This window comes from Desmodus rotundus, chromosome 2, assembly GCF_022682495.2.
Source record: "Desmodus rotundus isolate HL8 chromosome 2, HLdesRot8A.1, whole genome shotgun sequence".
In the NCBI taxonomy this organism is placed as follows: Eukaryota; Metazoa; Chordata; class Mammalia; order Chiroptera; family Phyllostomidae; genus Desmodus; species Desmodus rotundus.
Genome location: NC_071388.1, coordinates 155,435,063 through 155,456,573, shown reverse-complemented (window position 1 = coordinate 155,456,573; position 21,511 = coordinate 155,435,063). Strand labels below are relative to the sequence as shown.

Below are 21,511 nucleotides of genomic sequence, written 5' to 3'. Positions count from 1 at the left end.
TAAAGTGTAATTTCAGTATTTAAGTTAGAGGCATTGCAACTTCCCAGAATATAAAATACGCTCACATTCAAGTGTTGCTTTTAGAATACAGAACAGTATTTTGAAATCAAATAGAAATGAATTTGTTCACTACCCTCTATTTTGGATAATTGCCATATATTGCTATTTTTTTCTGGGTGGTAATTGAAAATTGACTATATATAAATTGTGATGTTTTTCTGAGGAAATAGTCTACACTCCAAATTTGTCACCCACATTTTTATCTAAGTTACAGTTTTACCGGGCATAAAAATTATAGCTAATCTAGTACATTATCCAACTGTATATCATTAATATCTTTTTTTCCTTTTGGCTTCATGTAGCATAAAGGAATGTTGCCAGTGTCATTTATGTCTAAGGAATCCATTCAGTTTGTGTTCCTCCACACCAGAGTTAGTTATGAAGTATTTTAGTGACAGAATAAGACAAATAAGGTAATTATCATATTTGAACATGTGATTTCATCTTCCCAGTTTTGCAGTAACCCTCTTTATGACAACAAAGAAGTTTGCACTGTGAATCTCAAATGTCAGCACCTGGCCGCGTCTGACCCAGTTTGTGTGTGATCTGTCTGCAGCCAAGGACTTGAATAAATACCGACAGAACCAAATGGAAAGCACACTGGGTTGTCTATTTGTTAATTTATCAAGATGAGTTCTGTGATTCATGAGGAAACAGGACTGAAGTAATAGTTGATCTAATTAGTTAATGGATTTAGTAGAGAGAACTGAAGTGTCAATAATAAGTGTCTCTTATTGACACTTAAGAGTCTCTTAAGCGTCCATAATAATAAAGTTAACTTTCTATTTCTCCTTGTCATAGGTCAGGTCCCTGGGAAAGTGACTTGGAGACTGGGATGCAAATGCAGGAAGCTTATGGGAACATGTTCTCAGGAGCAACATCTGTGCTGAGAGGAGAAGAAAGAAGGGGAGGGAGAGGTTAAAATGTGACACAGTCATAGCAGAGGCCTGAGACCGCCTAGGAAGCTGTGAAGCAGTGGGGGTGGGCCTGCAGAGGCCCAGGGTGTGCTAGACCTGGCCCAAATGGGCTTGGGCAGGGCTGACAGTGCATCTCTTCCCGACTTCACAGTAACGTCATGTTGACACCTTAAGTCTGGAGGCATGTGTGTTGGGTATTTACAAAGCGGTGATTGGCAGATTCTAGAAATCAGAGCTTCTGTCACTCCCATCTCAAGTCCTCAGTCTCTGGAGAGCTGGTTTACCTGCAAACCCCCACCTAAGAAAGACTGATTTGCACATCTCTCTGTCCAAATCCATGTGTAAGCACTTACTTGCATAGCGTGCGACAGAGAGGGAGAGTGATCTATTGGGTTGGTCAAAAAGTCTGTTTAGTTTTTTCTGTAAAATAAAAGACATTTTTGATTTTCACCAGTAACTTTACTGACTTGGATATTTTGAGTATGCCGACTATCTCCCACATAGTCTAATGTTGATAGTTCTCAATTAATGTCTGATTTTATCACTGCCAACTTCAACTAGCCTACCTGACCGTGAAGCATCCATCATCTAGTGAGAAACCTCCAGCACAAAACTTCACAAACCACTTTTGACATGTTTGATCAGTCACAGCACCTTCTGCATACACTGCACAAATCTTTTTTTGAGTTTCAGATGCGTTTTTACTTTTCTTGAAACAATAAAGTTTAATATGCCAAAAATGTCACTTATGTTCTTCCATCTCCAAAACTAAAATGTCATCACAAAAATTCACCAATTCTGATTTTTTAAATGCATTCTGATATGACAACTGTCACAATACAATCTAACAAAATTGTTTCGAATGAAGTTAAAGACAACTAAGCACTCCTAGAGCCATCTTACAGAAAAAAACAAACACATTTTTTGGCCAACCCAATACTATAGTCCTAGGTCTTGCATTGCTGTAACTTCTCCAGGCAAGGCATCCTCTATTCTACACAGAGTATTACTCTAATCCCAGGATTTCTAGACCTGCTGTGTTGTCAGTGATCTTTATTGTTGCCTTTCTGAAAGAAGCAACTGAGCTCCAACGGAAATGAAACCATCCCTGTATGATACAATTTGATGATATGACCACCAAAGTGGTCTCTGTTATAACCAACAGAGTCGTAAAAGGAGTAAGTACTGACAATGATTGAACAACATCCTGGATAAAATACATAGAAAAAACTAACTAAAATGACTTGAAAAAGTAATGCCATTTCTTCACTTGTAAACATGGTCATTCATGCTGGCAAAGCAGAATTATAATAACTGCAGCTAGTCTTTGTTTAATAAACTCATAAAATACTTCTCAAGCCAGTATGGAATATATACCATAGGTAGGAGATGATTTTAAATACATTAGTGAAAGTACACAGTAAATTTGGGTTAAAATCATTCCAGCTTCTAGAAAAATTAATTGCTAAGAAGATGAACAAAGGCAATTTCTACTTGCAAATATCAGCCTCTTTAGGAAACTCAGAGAGGTGATGTCAGAGAGTTCACCATTCCCTGGGGTAGCAGACACTTTTAGGGGGACCATTATGGAAAAAGTGGTATATCTCTTGTAGTTCTTTCTTCTCCTGAGTCCTTTACTCTATAGACAAAGAAACTGAGGGAATACCCAAGATTTGACGAACAAACGTTATACAGAAACTGTTCTTAGCTTTGCCCCTGACACACTAAATCTTCCACCCACACCAAATCTTGGCAGTGTGGCAAAAGCAAAAACACCACTTAGGTATCCAATTTAGGAAAAACAAATAATATCAAATGGAGGAGAACTTATAATTTTAGTATATGGTGCTAGATTTAGGAAACCCAGTAAGAAAAGTGTGAGTGATTCCAAAGTTCAACGATTGAAAAGTGACTCAGTATTGACTATTCTACCATCTATCACATTTCTGTAACAGGCAGCAAAGCAGACCGGAAGTGAGGTGTCCAACAAATGTTCTTTCACAACATAAAAGTCATTGGGTACAAACTCTTTCTTCTGCATTACAACTTAGCACAGAGTCTCATTCATGGTGGGGACGCATGGTAGGATATCTCTCTCAATATCTTGTTCTTAGATAAACTGCTGAAATATAGCTAGGGCCCTATTTGGATTCTACAATCAGCTTCTTAACTCCTCTCCTATAGTATCCATTGTTTTATTCAACAAAACCATGTTGAGTATTTTCTATAGTGTGGTATGTTAACTAGGAGCTGGAAATACAGAGGAGCTTATATTCTACTTGAGACATAAAATTCAGATATTTAAATATAGTAATGGAGATACGGAAACACAGAGGAGACACCTGGGTCCATGTGTGTATATTTGTGTGTCTTTGTATATAATCAAATGCATTTTTCTCTTGAATGAAGTGTTCAGAATACCGATAATTAAGAGCAATAGCTTCTCTTGCACTGACTGTAAAATATGAATGCAGCTAATGTTTCTGTTAATCGAACAGGGGGTATTGTGAGGATGAAAAAATGTAATCTTGTACTTAATGGAAATATTTCCTGATTTTAAAAAAGGATTTGCCTTTTGTTCCAGCAATCCCACCTCTGGGAATATATCCAAAGGAACCCAAAACACGAATTCAAAAGAACATAAGCACCCCTATGTTCATTGCAGCATTACTTATAATCAAGATCCAGAAGCAGCCCAAGTGGCCATCAGTAGATGAGTGGATAAAACAACTATGGGACATTTATACTCAGCCATAAAAAAAGAAGAAAGTTTTGCCCTTTGCAGCAGTATGGATGGATATGGAGAACAGCATGCTAAGTGAAATAAGCCAGTCAGAGAAAGACAAATAGCATATGACTTCACTCATATGTGGGATCTAATGAACAAACTGAACTAACAAGCAAAATAGAGACAGACTCATAGATAGAGAGCAGGAAGACACAGCTAAGGCAGGGATTGGTGATGGTAGGGTGTGGAGGGATTGAGCAAAAAGGAAAGATGACTCATGGCCATGGACAACAGTGTGGTGATTTCAAGGGAAGCAGGAGTATAAGGAGACTGAATGGTAATGAAAAAAATACAATAAAAATAAAATAAAATGTGTATTCTTGAGCCCCATCCCAGGTTCACTGAAAAAAAATAAAACCACAACAAAACTGAATACTTCTGAGTTAATCTTTCAACTGTTCAACAATATTTTTATGTCTCTTTAAGTACAATTCATATGCTAGGTCCTGGGTCTTAAAGAAAAAGGAAGAATACCCACATTGCCTTCAAAGTCTTACTAAGCAAGAAATTTCAAATATCTGATATGCCATGAGCCTTTTAAAAGTTTGATATAACTTTGTGATATTTTTCAGTAATAAAAATATTCTAATTTATGTCATTTTATACAATTTTAGCCTGTATAAATGAGTTGTTTCACAAATGATTTGGGTGGAGCATGAATTTACCTTTATAACAAGCAAACATGAAACAATGGAATACATCCTTGTTTGTGTTTGGCTGTCAAACCTTTTACCTACCACATTAGGTCTCTGCCTTTATGGATAACAGAAGCTGGCTCTGAAAACAAGACCATTCCAGAGCATGTGTACAGAGGAATTTTGCAAAGCTTGATTATTGACTGAGTCAACTACTGCGTTGCTGGATTTTTCAGATCGTGCTCACCTTACCTTGCAAACATTGTTAGAGTAAATCATGCCTCGTCAGCTCATTGAACTTGAATGTGACTTCTGACTTTGACACAGAGTGTCTCCAACCAGTTAGCTCCCATGAAAACTGAGTATGGCCCACTTGTAGGCAGTTGCTTTACTTTTATCCCCTTTTTCGATGGGCATTTTATTCTAAATCAGCCTTTTCAGAAATGGATATGGCATCTGTCATTAGAGACAATCGGTGACAGAACAGGCCAGTGTCTGTACAAATATTTTACTATTGTTAAAAAAAAACAGGAAAACAAAACCAACAGCCTAAAGTACATGCCCTATAGATGACTGAAGCAGCAACAGCATCTCTTCATTTAAAGGGCAGCATCTTGACCTGACACATGCCTGGAAACAATCCTCCTGACCTAAGAGGCACCCAGCGAATATGGTGCAGGAGTCAGCAGCCATGCTGACCAGAGAGAGGAATGACAGAGAACCTGCAGCAGCTCCTGCAGAGGGTGGGAAGTTAGGAGGTAGGACTTACAGAGAGTCCCCTTTGCTCTTAATGGGTCATACTGCATGGGGATCTCTGTATTCCGAGATCAGTGGGACCTGTTGAAGTTGTGGCATGGCAAGCACGAGGCCCAGTATAGGAGGAGAAAATGTTTTTCTCTGAAAGGAAAGCTCTTCTCTCAGCCTTTGTTTTTTATTGATGGGCACTCAGATGTAAAAAGAAAATGCACATCTGTTTCTTCCAAATTGGGCACATTTTCCTTAGTAGACCTTCCAAAGGAATGGGGAGTTCCACCTGTCACTGTGCAAGTGTTTTCATGCCTTGGCTAAGTTGTGGGGGAAATCAGGGTGATGTCATGAGTGAACAGGGAGATGGTAGAACTTGTGTTAAAAACACAAGTCCTTCTGTTTGGTAAACACAGATAACTGAAGCCTGTAAGACTCATGATCTCATAGAAGGGCTAAATCTGAACATCAGACATTCAGGAAATAGGTTCCTAACAGAAGGCTTACAATTTTCACTGCAACTGTGCTACATGAATGCATTTTATACCTGTTACTCTAGTACTTTACTTAATGCTATTTTTTTTTAAACTCACTCACTGAGGGGCCTGGAATCCACTTACACCTCACTCCCTTGACAGCAAAATCACCTGTTATCATTCTTTGTTGCCTGGCCCCTGTCTGATGGTTGGGCTGCCCACTGTGGCGCTGACAACAGGGTGAGCGAGCTACATCCTCGGTTTCTTATTGTACTATTATTTTTGCATGATTTCTTCCAGAAGGAAATTTTACATTTTACCAGGCAGATATAAGGAGAAGAAACTATTTTTCTCCCAGTAAAATTCCAGAAATGTCTGTGATGTGCAGACTTTTCTGGAAATTTACTAAAATATTATCTAACAAGCTGCCTTTGGGTCTGTGTTGTTCTCTTTGTGTGGGGCAAGAAGTGGGACCTACTAAGCTTAGCAAGCTTAGCTGGCTGTTATTTAAACTTTAGGCTGTCAACAAAGGCATGCTTTCTAGTGCACAGATGGCTGGAATGACCAAATTTAGAGTTGAAAGCTACTGTAGTATTCCGTTATCTGCAGGGATACGTTCCAAGAGCCCGAGTGGGTGCTTGCTGTTGTTTTGTTATAATGTTGATGGGATGACATAAAAACTTAACTCTTGTTTGTATCAATTAGATTGTGGTAAAACTGGTTTTGCTATACATCCTTTGGCTTAACGTTGTAGGACCTAACAATGATGTTAAGTGAGGACTTAAGGTTCTATGTTTTTTCTTATTCATACACACCTATGATCAAATTTAATTTACAGATTAGGCACAGTAGGAGATTAAGAGCAACTACTAATAAAATAAAACCAGCATAACAATACACTGTAATAAAACTTATGTAAACGGCCCTAGGGCCAGTCGTTATTAAGCAAAGCAGTAGTTACTTGAACACAAGCACTGGGAAAGCACAACAGTCGTCTGATAACTGAGATAGCTAGGAAGTGACTAAGGGGGCAGGTAGCTCATATAGCATGCACAGGCCGGACAAAGGGATGATTCAGTCCCAGGTGGGATGGGGCCGGTATGAGATTTTCGTCATGCTTCCCAGAACAGTGCTCAATTTAAAATTCATGAATTATTTCTGGAAATTTCCATCTAATGTTTTTGGACTGCAGTTGAGCTTGGGTAACTGAAACTGTGGAAAGTGAAACAGTGAATAAGGGGAAGAACACTGTACATTAGTAATTACTTGGTTCTGCCTATACTCATTAAATTTAGTGCAATAGTAACCCAAAAGACTTGGTATCGAAGCAGTCCATCTGTTCCCTCTATTAAAAGTTTTTGGTGTGGCTCGTAAAAACCAATCTGTTCATCTTTTTCTTTCAGTGAAAAATAAAACAGAAATTTTGAGAAAAGTTACAAATCAGGGCATATATATATATATATATATATATATATATATATATATATCCTTGTAATACATTTCCTCTGGGAAAAAATAGTAATAAATACAAAGGATTTGTGAAATGTGCCTTCCTTAAAGTAAAGCACAACTCTTTCACAGGGCTAAATGCACACCCAGAACCGCTCGTGCTCCATGGGGTTGTGGTACATATGACGGAACGAGGGTGTAAATGGGTGACTCACAGTGCTCTTTATGAAAAAGAAATGTGTCCCTTGGGAAAATCTTGGATTAAAGGACTGAATGTGCTTTCATTTCTGAGGCCTTTGCCTCAGAGAACAATGAAGCCAGGTATTCACAGCAAAACCACCTGCTAGAGATCATGGAGATGGGTGAGCTGCTGCCAGCCTCACCCCCTCACCCCCTGCCTGTCTGGGGGAGGCTCTGCCAGAGGCACAGGAACCAGCCCACTTCCTCCCCTTCCTTCTATGGAAGATGCAGATACCTAAAATCAGACAGAAGCAAACACTTACTCTCCAAAATCAATAAAGCTGATCGCATTGCGAAGTCTCTAGGGTGACAGAAACCACTGCCTCACCCTCACTGTGCCACTACCACGCAACAGTTCTGATTTCTGTAAAGCAATTATCAACTTATGTATAAATGAATACAGTATTTGAGATCCAAGGTCCTCGGAAAATCTGATGTTGCAATCAAAACATAATTGAGCCATTTTGGAATAGAAAGCCTATTTGCTCTTCAAAATGCATAAATATCTAAAAATTAAATGATGACCCATTTAGAACAGTATTGCTTCAACTGTAATTTTAAAAGGGTTTAATTTAGAAGAACCTCCCTGCTTGGTGCAAAGTTTCTATAGCCCCATACTGACACTTCTGCCCCCGGTGTGTGTGCCTCACCTGTGCTGGGGGGGTGGACATGACCAGCAGTGACAAGTTAATTTCCTCAAGTGATCTGATCCACAAGTCCACTTGCACACCAATCGTTATTTTCAGCCTAAATAGTGCCTTGTACATGTAGCTATTATTTCTTCAAATGTGTAAATATGCTCTTGTGATAAGAAAAATGTGAAATTATTTTAAAGTGGTGTAGAATCCACTGCAGATTTTTGTTATTACTGCTTTTTCAATACATGGATTCTAAAAACATAGCAACAACCTATAGAGCCAACCACAAACTTTTAAATGATAAGACATTCTCCTTCCTGAATTAAATGCATTGTGGTAATGTATTTCAAGAGTTACTGATAAAATAGTTATAATAGGGACTTACTGGAGATATAGAATATAAAGGAGGATATGATAGATATAATGGGATTTTCAATTATAAATGAGTCCCATTATAAGAATCATCGAACCATTTGGTTATATTAACTTTGAATGTTTAGCCATAGCCCCAAAATAAAACGCTCAGTGAACAATCACCCTCCGTTACCTCTGGGGATAGGAGCGGACTAGTGTGAGCTGTCAGTGAGAAGGTACTTCTTTCTACTCTACATACTTCTATTTTGCTTGAATTGTAGCAAACATAAATTCAAGTATTACTTTTATATTTAAAAAGACTAAAACAAAAATGTGCCCATTGAGGTACTGGCTCCTAGGTGGCTCTCTCACACCCTTCTTTCCCATTAGGTTTGCGTTAGGAGTCTGAGAATCACTTCTCGTTCCTTGCAACTTTGAAGGCTGCTGTCAACTGGACAATCACATCTCCTATGTGCTAAACCCTCTGTAGGCACTGGGCTTCACACTTCACATGAAGTCTGAGCTCACAGGGAGGACGGCAGTGCAAGCTGCCACATCAGCATGTCCAGGTATTTGGTGGCTGCAGGACAATAGTAAATTCCCATCTAACCGCGTCTTGCAGTTCAACTGCTTGTGGGTGCAGAGTGAAAAATGACTCTTGCCTCCTGCCATCAAATGTGCTGGGACACCCTGGGCAGCATTTATGAAATCCCACTCTGTCCTGTACCAGGAGAAGATTACAGCTGGCTGATTCATGGCATCTTCTCCCCACAATAACTCCATGATTGCTGGTATTTGGTGTTAGGGATGCCCAGGGATCATGTGATGTTTAATGTGTTTAGACTCGAAAAGCTGTAGCAAATCCTGTGCAGTCCTCGCTAATATGTTAACTTAGTCTGAAATACTTTAAATTCTGTCCCCAAATCATGCTGCCATGCTGAATCATCCCAGGGTAAGTACTGTCATGTTGTATTGCGGCATGACATCCAGGTAGCTCATTGTAGCCGATGAAAACATCGATGCCCTTTAGGGAGATTCCATGGAAAGCAGACGTACTGTTGTATTTGTTCCTAAGAAATGCAGTCCGACTTTAGTAATGCATATGTGAAGTGGATAAAAGATCACAAATATAGACTCCAGATTTCATTTTATGTGTAAACCAGACCTTTAAATTTTAAGTATATAGTCTGATAAAAAATAATTATTTAAATCTAAGGTTCGCATTTTTCTCTTCGGTCGCCACGTTTATAATGATTTCCCTTATTCAAAGGGAAGACAGACAAGATGGGGTGATTTTCCTAATCGATGGGTCTTTGATTTAGGACCCATGCACACCACCTGGCTTTATTTTTGCTAGTACCCTTAAGGGTCTAGTATAGCTTCAGGACTCAGTCTTTGCAGTAGAGTGTTAAAAACTATATATTTATATACACTATATACTACCTATATAGGAAAACTATATACAGAATGGGGCACAACTAGGTAACAGTTGTGAGGATGCGAAACACAGTTTGGTCTTATATTCTTAATTATTATATTATTTTCCATACAAACAACTGTAAACCTAATTTGCCCCATCACATATATATATGTGTGTATATGTATATGTATATGTATATGTATATACCGTATTTTTTGGACTATAAGATGCACCAGACCATAAGATGTACCTAGGTTTTAGAGGAGGAAAATAGGGAAAAAAACCCTGCTCTACCACCGCCCCCCACCCCCTGTCCCCAGCAAACCAGGTAAGCCACATTCGGACTATAAGACGCACCCCTATTTTCCTCCCAAATTGGGGTGGGGGGAAGTGCATCTTATAGTCCGAAAAATGAGGGGTGTGTGTGTGTGCATAAAATTTTAAATATTCTTTCAATTCCTTCTCTTCCCCATATACATACTTTTAATTTATTCAGAATATGATTACATAATCTAGCCAAAGCATGCATTGTCAAATCGCCAGCGCATTAACTCATTATTCACCTTCCACTCTGATGAATTTCTGTCACATAAAAACAACCCTCAGTGAATACATTCAGTGACTCTTTTGAAAGAGTTTTTCATGCACGGTTTCTAAATTCAGGTCCAGAGAATCCTGCTCACACTTTCTCTAGTCCCCACCCCGTAAAGCTCTGTGAGCCCAGGGCCCCTGGCTTAGCGCACAACTGCTGCGTGTCCAGGCTCTCCGTGGTCTATGAGGGCTCACCACGGACAGGTCACACTCACACCCCTTTCCATCCCCAGGCACAGACCAAGACCAGGATCAGTGGACGATTTTGTGACTGTGAAAGATAAGTTTGAATATACTGTGAAGCCCTGTTTCCAGAGGGCTTTTCAACACTAAATCATAAGTCCAAAGTCTCAAAGGTCTATTAGGTTAGGTTGGGAGGCTGAGTTACAGACAATACTTCCAGTGTTTTCACTACCTTCATTTTAGTTTGGAAGTATAATTTGCATATCTTTATTTCTGTTTTGATTTTGCTCTTTTGTGGAAGAGTTTGGGAAGATGGTTGCGAATAGGATGGCATGATAATAAGGAATAGGCTGTGGGGAGAATGGAATGGGGGTAGTTATCCCTTCATAAACATTTGATTTCATGGCAAAAAAAAGGACTGCGGAGGTTGTTTGATCATGAGCATAAATAATCTGGAGGTTCCAAATTTTAGAAGGCCTTGCGCAAGGATGCTCAGCACTGCCTGTGCTGGAAGCTGCTCGTATGTCCCCTGTTTTTCCTCCTGGGGTTCCTGTCTCAGTGATTTCATGTCTCTGAAAAAAGTTATGGAAAAGGTTTGAATGGAGATGGAGCTAATAATAAAATACTATTATTCCCTGAGCACGAACCTTTTATATTAATTCGACAAATGTCTAAGGAGAATAGATTAGGGTCAGGCATTAGTCTAGGCACTTGGAAATGCATCAGAGCACAAAACAGAAAAAGATCCCTGCTATGGCAAAGTTTATATTCCAGGGGGAGAATCTGTATGTACGCACACCTAGTATATGTACATTAACTCATTAACAGGACTTCTATTAGGTCAGACAGCGGTTTTGTTAAGTCTCAGAACTTTTGTTTGGGGTTCTACACATTCCAGACTTCATAGGGTAATTAGGTTGCCCTTTAACATTTGCTTTAAACTTCCCTCCTCATTTTTAAAAATAAGATTATAATACCCTCATGGCTTGACAAGAGCAGGCACCAGCCACAAGGAATAAGAACACAAAGAGCCATTGAGAACGTTCTAGAAAGCATGACTTCTCAAAACTTAAGGGGTCGTGGTTCAAAATGTTGGCATAGAAAGATCCTGACTTTACCTCCTCCCTCAGACACATTGAATCTACAGCTACATATGACACAATTTCCTCTGAAAAACACTAAAAACTAGCTGAACACCTCCTTTACAACAAACAATAAAAGGGCCACATTGAGATGGAGAGGAGAGGCCGAAACATGTTCTTGAAAAAAAAAAAACCTGACCTCCTGCAGTGGCAACCCACAATTGGGAGAATTCTCACAACTCCAGAGCTTCTCCCTGAGCAACGAGGGGTTTGGGCCACATCAGGACTCCATGGCACCTGCCCCAGAGAGATGAGCCCCCAAAGCATCTGTCTTTGAAAACCACCCGGTCTTATACCTAGGAGACCCAAAAGGCTTGAACACTGAGACTGCCCTTAAAGGGCCCGCAAACACACCCACTCTCCCAGAGGCCCAGCCTACAAGCAGCAGTTGGAAAGGCACAGACCATATAGAGGAAGATTCATTTGCCAATCTTGAAGCGTCTGCCAGAGGGGCAGGGACCTGTTGGGACTCTCCAGGGACGGAAGTGTTGCTAGGCTCCATTTTTGAGCTCTTCCTCTGCATTGGCGTTGGTGGGCGCACACAGTCCCTGTGCTCTCCTGCTGCGTAGCCAAAGCCAGTGGGCTTGCCTGGGCCCTGCATACTCCCACTGCGTTGCTAAGCTCTCTTGCTCTCTCATTAAAGCTGGTGGGACCATGCAGTCCACACAGGATGCTTCTTGATCACTTGGCTTTGGTGGCAAGGGGGTCCTGCATATCTGGGTGCCGCAAAAGTATAACAATCAGAAACACAGTTCTCAGGAGGCTACCAACCCCAGGACACTGCAAGACGGCCGACTGAAACACACCACTGTCATTCTGTAAAAAAGGCTTACTTACGTGTCCTGGAGCTTCAGCCTGAGGGAGAGGCTTTAGGTTTGCTATACACCTAGAGGCTACAGAGGTGCCCTCAGGTCAAGTAGGCCAGGGGATGCCACCTTTACACTCCTCTCGGCCTTGCTGTAGTTTGCAGGCGCCTCCCAGGGGAGCCCCAATTTTTGCAACTGTCGCCCAAGGGATATCTCCAGATCACCTGGTCTGGAGGCCAGCAGGGATTATGACTGTGGACACACAGAACTGTATATATTTGCATATTTTGAAAGCTGCTGCCTGAAGATCTGGCTTCTCATCAGCCTGAAACTGGATGCTGACTGAAATACCTCTCAGTGGAAAACTGACAGGTCTTGGCACACCCTCAACAACTGGGACCCATTAAGAATGAATATGGCTGCTTAGACAATCGCAAAGGTTCGAGAGATAACAGAAAGCAAGGGCAATGTTGAACAATAAGGTTTATTACCTAGCCAAGGCCACTCCTTCAAGACTGGGAGAGGTAGCTGTTTTACCAATACATAGAAACAAAGAAACACAGAATAAAATAAAATGAAGAAACAAATGCATATGCTTCAAACAAAAGAACAAGACAAAAACCTCAGGAAGAAAACCTGAATGAGATGAAAATAAAAAATATACTTGATAAACAGTTCAAAGTAATGGTCGTAGAGATGCTCTCCAAACACTGGAGAAGAAGGGATGAATGCAGTGAGGACTTCAGGGAGATAGAAAATGTAAGAAAGTATCCAACAAAAGGTACAGATCTGACAATACAATAATTGAACTAAAGAAACACAGTAGCAGACTGGATGAGGTAGGAAAAAGGATTATTAATTTGGAAGACAGGGCAGTGGAACCCGCCCTAAAAGAACAGAAGCGAGATCAGGAACAAGACAAGGATGCCCCCTATTGCCACTTTTATTCAATATAGTATTGGAAGTCCTACCCAGATCAATTAGGCAATAACAAAAAGGCATCCAAATTGGAAAGGAAGAAGTAAAAATGTAACTCTCTAAGTTACATAAGTTTATATATAGAAATCCAGAAGACTCCACCAAAAAAGTGTTAGAAACAATAAACAAACCAGTAAATGTGTAGAGTCCAAAATCAATATACAAAAGTCCATTGTGTTTCTATATACTAACAGTGAACTATTAGAAACAGAAGTTAAGAAAACAATCTATTTACATTGTATCAAGAAGAATAAAATACCTACTAATACACGTCACCAAGGAAGTGAAGTGGAAGCCTGTACACTGCATGTGACAGGGCACTGAGGAAAGGGATTGAAGACAATACAAATCAATGGGAAGATATCCCACACTCATGGACTAGAAAAATTAATACTGTTAAAATGTCCCCAACATTTGTTTGTTGATTTGTTTATGTTGGCCACTCTAACTGGTGTGAGATGGTACCTCATTGTGGTTTTAATTTGCATCTCTCTGATGGCTAGTGATGCTGAGCATCTTTTCATATGTCTCTGGGCCCTCTGTATGTCTTCCTTGGAGAAGTGTGTGATCTCACCTTTAACTGGAACATAATCAACAGAAGAAAAAAGGAAACAAAATATAACCAGAGACATTGAAGTTAAGAACAATCTAACAATAGCCAGGGGGGAGTGGGGAGGAGACAGTGAGGAGAGGGGATTACAGGAACTACTATAAAGGACACATGGACAAAATCAAGGGGGAGGGTGAGGTGGGGGAGGGAGGTGGGTTCAGCTGGGGTGGGGTGGAGGGATGGGGAGAAAAGGCATACAACTGTAATTGAATAACAATAAAAATTTTTAAAAATGTTCCTACTACGCAAAGCAATCTACAGATTCAATGTAATCTCTATCAAAATTCCAAAGTCATTTCTACAGAAATAAAATAAACAATCTTAAAATTTATATGGAACCACAAAAGACCCTGAATAGGCAAAGCAATGTTGGAGGCGCCTTGATTTCATACTATATTACAAAGTCATAGTAATTAAAACATGATGGTATTGGCACAAAAAACAGACACATAGATCCGTGGAAGAGAATGGACAGTCCAGAAATAAACCGACGCACATATGGTCAATTAGTTTATGACAAAGGGGGCAAGAATATACAACAGGGAAAGGACATTCTCTGCAGTAAATGTGGTTGGAAAACTGCATAGCCACATGCCAAAGAGTAAAACCAGACTACTATCTTACACCATACGCAAAAAAATGAACACAACATGGATTACAGACTTGAACAAAAACCTAAAACAATAAAACTGTTACACGATAACATTGGTAGTAAGCTCCTTGACATCGATCTTGGTGATAATTTTTTGGCTCTGACTCTAAAAGCAAAGGCAACAAAAGCAAAAATAAACAAGTGGGACTACATCAAACTAAAAAGCTTCTGCTCAGCAAAGAAAACCATCAACAAAATAAAAAGGCAACCTATGAATGAGGGAAAATATTTGAAAATCATATATCTGATAAGGGGGTAATATTCAAAATATACAAAGAAGTATAAATACAAACAATATAAAATGAATATAGCATCTGAATAGACCTTTTTCTAACAGGCACATGAAAAGATGCTCAATATCACTAATCAGCAGGGGAATGCAAATGAAAACCACACTGGGATATCGTCCCATACCTGTTAGAAGGACTGTCATCAAAAAGACTAGAAATAACAAGTGTTGGCAAGAATGTGGAAAAAAGGAACTCTGTGCACTGTTGGTGGGAATGTAAATCGGTGCAGACACTATGGAAAATAGTATGGAGGTTTCTCAAAAAATTTAAAATAGAACTACTATGTAATCCAGCAAGTTCACTTCTGGGATTTATTCAAAGAACACAAAAACACTAATTCTAAAACATATACAGGGTGGGGCAAAAGTAGGTTTACAGTTGCTCATAGGAAAAATACAATAATTAATAAATAACAATACAAGAATAAACTGTTTTGCATACCCACAACTGTAAACCTATGTTTGCCCCAACCTGTACATACCCCTAAGTCCACTGCAGTATTATTTACAATAGTCAAGATATGGACACAACCTAAGTTTCCATCTGTGGGTGAATGTATAAAGCAGATGGGTGTGGCATGTATACTCAGCCATAATAAAGAATGAAATGTTGCTATTTGTGCTAACATGCATGAACCTTGAGGATATTATGCAAGTAAAATAAGTCAGACGGAGAAACACAAATACCATATGATTTGACTTACAAGCAGAATCTAAAAAACAAAGCAAATGAAAAAACGAAACTAAATTCATAGACACAGAGAACAGAGTGGTGGTTGCCTCATGGTAGGTGGTTTGGGGCATGGGGTAAACGGGGGAAGGGGTCAAGACATACAAACTTCCGGATATACAATAAATGTTGTGGGAAGTATTCCATGCAACTAGAGATAATAATATCAGAGTGTGTTTGCTAGTTATCGAAAAATAAATCTGAAAAGTTCTCATGAGGAAGAAAAGTTTTGGTCATTTGTATGGTGATGTGTGGCAACTAGTTACTGTGGTGATCATTTTGCAGTGTGTACAAATATCGAATCACTTCGGTGTATATCTGAAACTAATAAAATGTTATATGTCAATTATACCTCAATTAAAAAATAACTCAAAGTCAGGGTTAATGAGTTGGTTTGAAAAAATTGTTCAGACTTCCTCTTTACATTTGCTAGACTATCTTTTTAGTTTTCAAAAGCTAGTAAATTAAGAAATCTTCCCAATATGTTGTTAATTTTTCTTGGCTTCGGAAAGAGATGGTCTGTTTTTGATAGTTGATTTTGATACATTTTATGAACAGCTGGACAAAAGGCTGACTATAGGCTTATTTTAATCTGATAATATATGTTCTATTTTCACAGAAAAACTATTAGAGAAACAAGAGGTTGCATCAAGCACCATATTATGAAATGGTATCTACAGCAACATAAATGAAATTGCTGTCACTGAAATCATAAGGTTGGAAAGCACCTAGAAATATTAGTTCACACAGGAATGCCTCTGAATAAATAAAGACTTATTTGGCATTAAAAATATTTATTGAAGCCCTACTATGGGTCAGATATCATGCTATGTACTTACTAGGAATGACTTAGTCATCAGCCCTGTGTTTTAGAAGCCAACAGCTAATAAGGCCTCAGAAGTACAGACAATCTATAACTCATTGTGATAATAATGGCATTTTTAAGGTGATGTGGAAAAAGTGCCAAAATTGTCCTTCATTTCACGGTCTCTCAAATGTGTTCCTGCGATCTCCCTCAACGACCTAGTACAATAGAAAAAACCCTTTATTTTGACTAATTGCTGCTTAGGGTCTTGTGCAATCCATTGTGTTCATTTATGTTTAACCTTGTTCTCAGAGGGAAAGACACAATATCTGATTACTGTTTCTTTATAAAATCCTTTATATGTTTTAAAATCTGCAAATTATTATATGAAAACAAGAATATTTCAGTTGTTGAATTTAGTTGTACACCATCTCTTTCCAACAAAATATCCAAGACATAAAGAAGATATAATTATAACACACACAAAAAGAAATGGAAAAATAGGCCCAAGTTATAAATAGATAAGTTAAACTATAAGTTATTTTTACCAGTGGCTGGAGGCCTTATTTATATTTGCATTTGAGCTTCCCGGCAGCCAGTGCAAAAATGAGAAACACGGCAAGTTAGTTACATTTTAAATGTGAAAGGAATTAACCTGCCAGTGTCTCAGGGGAGAGCAAGTTATATTTTACATTAAACTACAAAATAACTTCTACATGGTGGGGGAGATTAAATTATATAATGACTATCTAAATGTGGAAGCATAATTCATACAACCAATTATTAAATCAAGTGCATGCTGTAGTGGAGTCTTTGGTTTTGCATCAGAGCAAAATAAAATAAACCTATCACGTTTGAAAATAAAAAAATAAATCAAGTCCAATGAAAGCCAAAGGCGAATATTAAAGCACAGTTTAGTGAAGGCAGTTCCAGAAAGAGGCTCCTTCATACCCTCTGCTATTAGAAATACCTGCATCGCTGACAATGCAAGGTTAAGTCTCAGGAAAAGTCCTTGGAGAGCTGGTTTCCTATAATGCTAATTGATGGTGGATGGATGGTCTATAAACTTCGAAACTGAAATCAACCAGGGGTAGGACTGTGCGTTTACCATGACCGATGAGAAAACATGCCGGCGCGGCTCTCTGCTTGTACAGGGTGGGGGGCAGTGCACCTTCGCACAGACATGAGCTAAGGAGCCAGGGTTTCCCTCAGACACAGCCCTGGACCGACTCGAAGGTATGAATATATATCCCCCACGGTACCATCGAGCTGAGAAAGAATAATTTTATGGAGGAGTTATTTTTAAGACAGACATGGAATAACCAAGTATTTTAATTAAATCATGCAATTAAAAGGACAATTCTGCCAAAGAAGCATTGAGAACTTTACCCAGGACAAAAAGAAAGCAACCCAAATGTAAAATAGAGTTGTTCAGAGTTTATTTATTTTTTTTCCTAATTAAAATGTTCAATAGGGAACAACAGTGTCATGGTTCCAGAATATTCTTCCCCATTGGTTTCTGTTCTGAGACAATGTAGTATCAAATTGTTTCTACCTCTCCTTATAATTTGGATCTCTTTTAATGATTGTTTAATTCTCTTAACCATATATCTGCTACAGAGGCTCTTGGAAAAATGCAAATTACAGTTTGCCAAAAAGCAAAGGCAAGTTGAGCCTGACAGTGGACACTGGTGTGGGCTGCCTGGTATTCGCTGAGGCTGCCGAGAAGCCCGCTTGCCTCTCCTCCTTCACTCACTTAATTTTTCTTAGTCAGAACCCACTCTGCAATCAGAAAGCAAGTGAGTACTTGAGGCTCTGAAATTTATTTTACATCAATCTATTTATAATTTCAAAGGTGGAAAAGGAAAGCCATTTCTTTTTTATCTTGATATTGGTAATTGGAGCTCTGTGGGACTGTTTACTTCCATCTCCCATGGAAGCAGTGAGATTAAAGAAAAGTGAGAAATTGCTTACTCTTTGATCATTCTGACTTTGTGGAATTGGGTGGCCAGGATGAAAGTCAACAGTTTATCACATTAGTGTGTTCCAACTGAAACTTTTTAAAAGAGGGAAATAAAAAGAATTTGCTCAACAGATAGCATGTTAGAAAGACAGTGACAATGAAGTTGGCCTTTCTGTTACTACAAAGGGGCTTTACTAAGTGCCTTATGATTAATTTCAAGATTGAGGCAAATAACTGATACACAGCAAAACCTTCTGCTTTTTTGATCTATTGGTTCACCTAGAGAAGGGTCAAAATCTTTTTTTTTTAAATTAATTAATTTATTTTTAGAGAGAGGGGAAGGGAGGGAGAGAGGGAGAGAAACATCAATGTGTGGTTGCCTCTCGTGCAGATATTTTAGTATCTGGTGGTGGAGAATCTTCAAGATTCCCCCCTTTTAGAAAAGCTCATTTGAAAAATGGGCTGGTTTGGAAGTAAAAAGTGAATATTCTTTGTACTTGTAAATCTACAGGTTTGCTTCAATAAACCACACGCTCCTTGAAGCTAGGGGCCATCCCTTATTTATTTCTGAGTCTCTAGTCCTCAGTCCAGTGCTATGTTCATACTAGCTGTCCAATAAGTAAGCCTGTGATTGCTTCTAGAGGGAGATAAAGGGCGGCATGTTCTAACTCGAGAGAGAGCTTAGGTTTCAGTGTCAGAAATGTATGTGGTACCTCTGTCATCTTTACCTTAAGCTATTGCTATGTCATGATGTGGGGGAGTTCAATATTACAATAACCAGAAGCCCATCAGAGAAATTAGAGCTACTGTAGCCTGCAGGGGCTGCAGGCATGCTTTTGAAAGCCAGGAGGACAACAACTGTTGGGGGGTGGGCTTGTTGGCTGGTTGTTGCTGAGGTAGCTGCAGGGCCCTGTTGGGGGCCACTTGGGCCCAGTCTTTAAAACAGCATTAGGACAAAATCGGGGGGGGGGGGGATGGTGGGGGTGGGGGAGGGAGGTGGGTTCAGCTGGGGTGGGGGGAGGGAAGGGGAGAAAAGGCATACAACTGTAATTGAATAACAATAAAAATTAAAAAAAACCCAACAGCATTAGCGTGAACCTCTTGTCACCTGCTTCTTTCTCTGCTGGGAATGTGACTGCTGAGCCATGCAGCTCAGTGCCTAGAGTGATTATTGCAATAAAAGAAATGAATAATTTCAAGACACCAGCAAGTTATCTGAAAAAAGGAAATCTGTACTATGTTCAACTCCATGTATAAATATTCCCGCCTCTCTGTTTCCACAGAAGCTTGACTTTAGCACGGGGGTAATTATCTACCTTCTGAAAAGATCTCCAAGAGGCTTATCTATTCTCCTTGGGCTGTGAAAAAGGTTAATTCTAGATGTGATGGTCATTATCCAAGTGTGTATCAAAAGAAGCTAACTGCTGAAGGCAAGATTTTGAACAGCCTTCATCACCAAACAGTGTAGGTTATCTGCTCTCACTGAAGCCAGTGCCGGCAGTCTCTGTCTTGCTATGGAAAACTGGGGTGAAAAGTCCCTAAATGACTTCATAGAAGAATGAAATAAAGACAGCCCAGGTCCTTTTCCAGCAGCTATAATTTTTTTTTAAAAGTTGCTTTGAACATGGCAAAAGAGTTAAAGTATCTGCAACAAGGTAAGAAATTGCTTCATTGACACATAAAGTCTTCAAATGTTGTAATTAAAGATGCTTTTGACACAATTAAAATCTGTGGTGTAGGAGTCTCTCTACCATCGGATGAAATATGCCTGTAACTGACCCTGAGTCCTGTTATATTGGCACTGAGCTTTGGAACCCGAGGAAGCTTGGGAAAGTGGTGTTGGTGGTGAGGCAGACACGGTTGCCTTTGGCCTTACTCTGTGGGAAGTAATGACTTTGTCTATTCCACACATCATTCTTTCAGATGGTGATGACGAAGATAAAATTTTTGATGAAAGTGACTTTGATGATACAGCATATAATGCAGCTTTGGGAACTAGGCCATCTATTAATATGGAAAAACTGAATGAAATGTACCAGAAAGTAATCAAACTCTTCTCTGTATGCACTAATGAAGATCTTAAAGATCGTCCTTGTGCTGTGCACATTGTTGAAGCTTTGAAATAGATGTCCAGTGATCTCTTCATCTTCTTAACTACCTGAGCTTCAAGTATGGCTCACGTATATAGCTGTTCAGTTCACTGTGATACATTTATATAGTTACTATGATAATCCATTATTAGACTCTTTGAAAGTGGCGTATTTTAGGACCATAGCACCTTGTTAACATGTAGACAACTATTTCTATTATAAAGGTATTTCACGTATACTTATGATGATCAGTAGTGAGTTCTCTATAAAGTTTAAGAAACTACTTTAAATTTAAGGAATAATTATTTGGCCCTGGCCAGGTGGCTCAGTTGGTTGGAGTCTCATCCCATACACCAGAATGGTTGTGGGTGCAATTCCTGGTCAGGGCACACACCTAGGTTGCGGGTTCAATCCCTAGTCGGGGTGTATATGGGAGGCAGTTGATCAATGTTTCTCTCTCTCTTTTGCTCTCTCTAAAATCAATAAACATATCCTTGGGTGAGGATTTTAAAAAAAATTTTTTAAAGAAGCAAATATTTGAACTTGTTCATAGAGATTTAAAGTACTAGCAATAAAATACTATAAACTCTTATGTTGAACATTAATTTGGGTTGAGTGACCAATAATTTTATTATGATCTTTATCAAATCTATTTCAATGGGTCTATTGCAATGAGTACTTTGTACAGGACAAAATATTGGGTTGGTCAAAAATTCATTTGTTTTTCCCATAAGATGGCTCTAGCTGTCTTTAACTTCATTCAAAACAGTTTTGTTAGATTGCATTGTGACAACTGTTGTATCAGCATGCACTTAAAAAAACCTCACTTATGAGAATTGGTAAATTTTCCCTGGCTGGTTTGGCTCAGTGGATTGAGTGCCAGCCTGTGAACCAAAGGGTCACCTGTTCAATTCCTAGTCAGGGCACATTCCTGGGTTGTGGGCGAGGTTC

The 21,511-nt window shown here is 39.2% G+C and overlaps 1 protein-coding gene and 1 pseudogene across 3 annotated transcripts in view; one reads left to right on the top strand and one right to left on the bottom strand.

The window, feature by feature from the left end:
• The window catches only part of B3GALT1 (beta-1,3-galactosyltransferase 1), a 510,742-nt gene that overhangs the window by 48,381 nt on the left and 440,850 nt on the right, over window positions 1–21,511 (bottom strand). The gene's annotated exons all lie outside the window — the stretch shown is intronic.
• LOC112322233 (lymphokine-activated killer T-cell-originated protein kinase pseudogene) lies at window positions 5,071–20,596 on the top strand (annotated as a pseudogene).